The sequence below is a fragment of the Perkinsus marinus genome (genome assembly GCF_000006405.1).
Source record: "Perkinsus marinus ATCC 50983 genomic scaffold scf_1104296957216, whole genome shotgun sequence".
Taxonomy (NCBI): Eukaryota; Perkinsozoa; order Perkinsida; family Perkinsidae; genus Perkinsus; species Perkinsus marinus.
Genome location: NW_003207206.1, coordinates 40,640 through 45,606, shown reverse-complemented (window position 1 = coordinate 45,606; position 4,967 = coordinate 40,640).

Genomic DNA, 4,967 nt, shown 5'->3' with positions numbered 1-4,967 from the left:
GAGGAGATACCATCGAAACGGGTTTAGAAGAGTTCCTTGGGAGAATCGATCGTTAGGAAATGCAAGCCATGGTTAGATGAATTCCTGGATATTCTATCTTAATAAAAGTGATGAATTCATTCACTAGGGTCAAGGTAAGCTGAGGTTCCACTGCCTCGGCATGCCGAGCCGAGCGATTCGGGAACTTCTCCATGTATAATGGAATGAAGATCCGACTATCCTGCCTGAGCTCGGGAGCTTCCTCACTACATTATATGACGCGGACTCCGGTAGAAACCAATAAGCATTTTTAGGATTAGATAACTCAACAAGAGCTATTAACAAATGGTTCTTACCTTATGATCAATACGGTAGTCATAAAGTATACGCTAGGCTAGCAAGGGAGACAAGTATCACAAGAATGAAAAATTACAGGAGACACTTGTGTACAACATTTCCTCACAAGCATCTCCCTAATTTCCCATCTTGTCACACACATGTAGTTGACCATGTGCATATTTTACCACACTGCTGCTCACTCTAATGGGAGAAGTATCATCAACAACTCGCAGTTCTCAACCATTAATAACACATTACTCGTAGTAGCATCAGAAACGCCTCTCAGAAACTAGCATGCCAACCAGCAGCGAAACACAGGTGAGCCAGAGTCTTCGCAACGAGAGACATATAAGCGGTATCAGCATTAAGACCGTTGAGCAAGTTGGCTTTGATCCTCATAGCACACTGCGTGAAGTCTTTTGCTGTGGGGTAGACTCCCCACGCGAAACAGAGTAACATCACTTGCGCATGGAGTTGAGGGGCATCCCGCAGCGATCGGAACAGAGAAAGTAGCCCGGCACTTGTTCGTCGACTAGGCCTCACTGCATGCGTACGCAGAACCCAACAAGAAGCCATGAATGCGTCAACGAGAGCCGGGCTAGCACTAGGGCCAAAGGGAACTATTTTCTCCACTAATCGCTCCAGCACAGGGAGCTCCTTAGCAGCGCAAGATGAGGAGCTCCCGATAGCCGCGGCCAACCGCGCGACTTCCTCTGGGGTCCACCGTCCCAGTCGTGGAGGAGCAACAACATACCACTCCTTTTCCAAATCCTCACTGTAACTCATGGTCGTTTCCGAGAGAGCAGTAGTGAGCCGACACAGTGCTTTCACACTGAACCCACCACAGGAGGCCAGCGAGACTATGTGCTCTCGGAAGTATAATACTGCATTTAGTGATGCCGCGTTGCTCCTAGGAAGGAGAGTGCACCCCCATAGCAGTTGGGCCACGTCCCGAGGCGAGAACAACTCGTGTGGGATTTCCCTCTGATGAACAGACGCATTCTCGTCGAGTTTTCCCTTTTTTTCAAACTCACCATTTGTGGGAAAATTTCAGATTGTATAAAACTTTCAGCTTTCAGTCGTATCTCTTCCGAGAGGAGCCCTTCTTCGTGTGCCTCCCCGATGCTATACATCAACTTTGCGAGCTCTGGTGCAGCTAAGGTCGGAAGGTGGAGGGCCTGACGAGAACTCACTCGTTCTGTTTCAACTGATACATATGTATACACTATAACATCACAGCTAATCGATGCTGATATCCACATGAATTCATGAATTACTTCCTTACTGTGTGCCCAAGACACAGTACAAAGCTCATACTGTGCGATACGTACACTAGGGAACTTTCCGGAGTGTCTAGAGACTCTGCTAGTAACGCCCTCGTGCCACAACAGTTTTCGAGAAAACTATTGTGTTACATTTGCGTTATCGCAAGGAAACTTTTCAAGAACACAAAAGTTGTCGACATCACGAATGATTTCGAGAACTTGTTGTATATGACGATCGATGTATTGCTCGCATTTAATAGATTTGTGCCATCATCGCTCGCCAAGATATCCGCATGAATATCCGAAAGCGTCGACCTCAATGCTTGATTCGGTTGGATTAATTACACTCCGTCAACTCGGTCCTCTGTGAGCTTGCGTTGTCTACTACGGGTCTAACAACTATACCAAAATTTCGCTTTCTTGCGAGTGTACGAATTATTACTCGTCTCCACATCGAGTGATCCAGATAGTCGATCTCCGACTATCACAATTTACTACGACACAAATATTAATACTTAGCGAATTTCGATACCCCTGGTGCAGACTGGGAAGGACTCGGGAAATTGACGCTCCCCGTGTCTGCAGTAGAGCTATAGCACAAAGTATGAGCGGATAATTGTCATTAGTGGAGGTTCACCAAATTTTCCACACTTCACATCGCGGAAAACGTTTATAAACAGTGAATACCACGAAAAACACGTGATGTGTTCTACGTGAAACGGGGTGATCTGTCCGGCGTAATTCGCCGAGTATTCGTTTTTCACATAGAGTATAACGCCACTTCACGTAAAAGTCCAGTGCATCAGCCTGAACCCGTTTTACGTGAAGTGCTGCAATTCTCTGTGAAAAACGCGATATTCGCGGTACGCAGTAGTCGTGAAATATATTTTTCACTAGTCTTTTTCATATCACTAGGGTGAAACTCTAGTGCATCAGCTTGCACAACACAAACAGGATGGAACTTATCCATTCACACGAACTTACCATATACTCAATCATCACTCTCAATAATTCCTTCCTCTCAACGAGGCCACGACTTCTCCCTCCAGGCTGGCATATAGCAGCTAAGATGCTCGACAGCTCCTGGCCATTGAATGGCGTCTCCAAGCGGTCTTCCTTCAAAACTGCAGTAGTGTACCGATACAGGGACTTACTGGTGAAGTCTGCATCAGCACATGCCGTTAGAACGTTAGCAATGTACTGAAGGAAAAGGGAACGAAATGAGCCGATCTAACTGCTGTAGTTGCCCTCGATGAACTAGTTGTCAATATGAATGTTGTACGAATTATGTAGTATTTCGTAATTACTTCGTAACAAAGAGGCAAAGCTCGCTTGGTCCACGTTTGTTGACTCAATCAATGAATTTCACCTAGGTCCCCAGTTCGATTCCCGGGCTGGAGATTTTGCCGTCATATCGAAAGTTTTCGTGCATATCTCTTCGAGGAAAATCGAATTTTTCGATTTTTGCACGAACCTCAGCATATAGAGGAGCCGTTTGATCTGATGGCTATCTGATGGTCGCTCAAGCTTAGTAGTTGAGGCAGAGAGTTATTCTGCACGCATGCACAAAGCGGAAGGGCCTATTGTTGTGGTACATGTATTCTCCGCTCGCTCCGTAACTTTCACTGGTAATTTTTCGAACCTCCAGCACGAAAACAACCGACTTTCACGTGGATCAATTTGTGGAATATATTTCTCATTAGTGCTCCTCCTATCACAAGTAAAACTCCAATGTGTTTCAAAACTCATCAGGGCTCGGACGTCTATCCGAATTTGAATATTAAAGCACTGCTTCGCTTCGCGAATTATAGCGCTCGTGCTGTCTCACTAGAAGCCAACAAAGAGCGAGAATTATTCACAGTGTGAAAAGGCCTTACCTGCGGATTAACATCGTTTTGAGTGAGATGCCGCAAAACACAGGCATGCACTCGATTCATTTCCACCGACCGGAACAACTGCCGACACTCAGGACGTAGACGCGATAAACGATGGAGACCTGTGGCGATGTTTTTGGAGGTAGCCTAAGAATAGTAGCAACATCAACACTAAAGTCTACGTCTTCAACACTCAATGAAACCGTTTGTCTCTTGAATGGAGAGTCGACTAGAACAGTTCACGTCATAGTTTATCAATACAGTGCGAGAGTAACACTTCCTCGTGTAACAATTATAGTACTCAAGGAGCTACTATATGCGCTAGAGAACAGTGCGCTGTGTATACTAACAGCAACCAGTGTTGCAGTAGGAATATATGTTCGTTTTCCTCACCTGAGCTCAGGAGTTTCCAGAGCTAATTATACGATTTGAGGCGTACAGAAACCAACAAGAATTTCTCAAGATTTTCTCCGCTGTGTATATTTTCTGACCACTCTGGAGACGCCTCTCCACCGAGCATCAACTCACTTCCAGTCGGTGTCTCAAAAGAACCTCCACAATGACGTTGGCAGAGCGGCTGTTATACGCTGCATGTATCGCTCGTTGAATACTATCACTCTGTGAGGTTAGCGACATCTAACAACTCCCGCAAATCAAGTAGAGAAACTCAGAGCGAAAAAATTTGTTGCGATATTTGTTTGGTGAGATATGAATTTTCCAATCATATGCCAAGGTAAAGTAATCCCGATGTACGTGTTGACTTCGCGGTGTCTTCAAAGCAAAGGTGAATGAGAAAAATGATCGATTCGTTACACCAGTGATTTGCCGATTAAGATAACACCACACTGAATATTACACTAGGGGAATGCTCTAGAAAGAGAGCCTGATTACACCAAGTCGTTAGGCTTAGCTAAGCGCTTCCTACATGTAAGATGCTGCTGCATGATTGTCGCTGACCTATTCACCGTAGCACACAATATGTCTCTCTAGGCTGAAGGATTTCCTTAGCTAAGCTTATGATGAAGATAGTCTTCGTCTAAGGCTAAGTATGATCAGGCCTTGTAAGGCACTCTCGTGCTGCAATTATATCCAGTGTAGTGTTATCTCAATAAGCAAATCATTTACATACACTCTCAGATAGGGACACATTGTGTGCTACAGGGGATTGCGACAGCGACACCGATGATGTACCAGCATCTTTCACCACCTATTAGAATATAGTAGACGCCATCGACATTAAGAGTAGTGTCGTCTCTAATGGAGACACTATTCACCACTACTCTGTATTCAGGCTACAGTACTCGCCATCTAGAGACCAAAAATACGTGTGTAGAGGTAACTGCAATATAATGGAGTTTCACCCTAGTGATATGGAAAACACTAGTAGAAAATATATTTCACGATCGTGAAATGTCACATCGCCTCCACCCGTCGTTTAACACAACAATAAAAGAACAGTGAAAACTCACTCTCTCTAATGCCGACAAAACTCATACAGTTCTGCTATTGT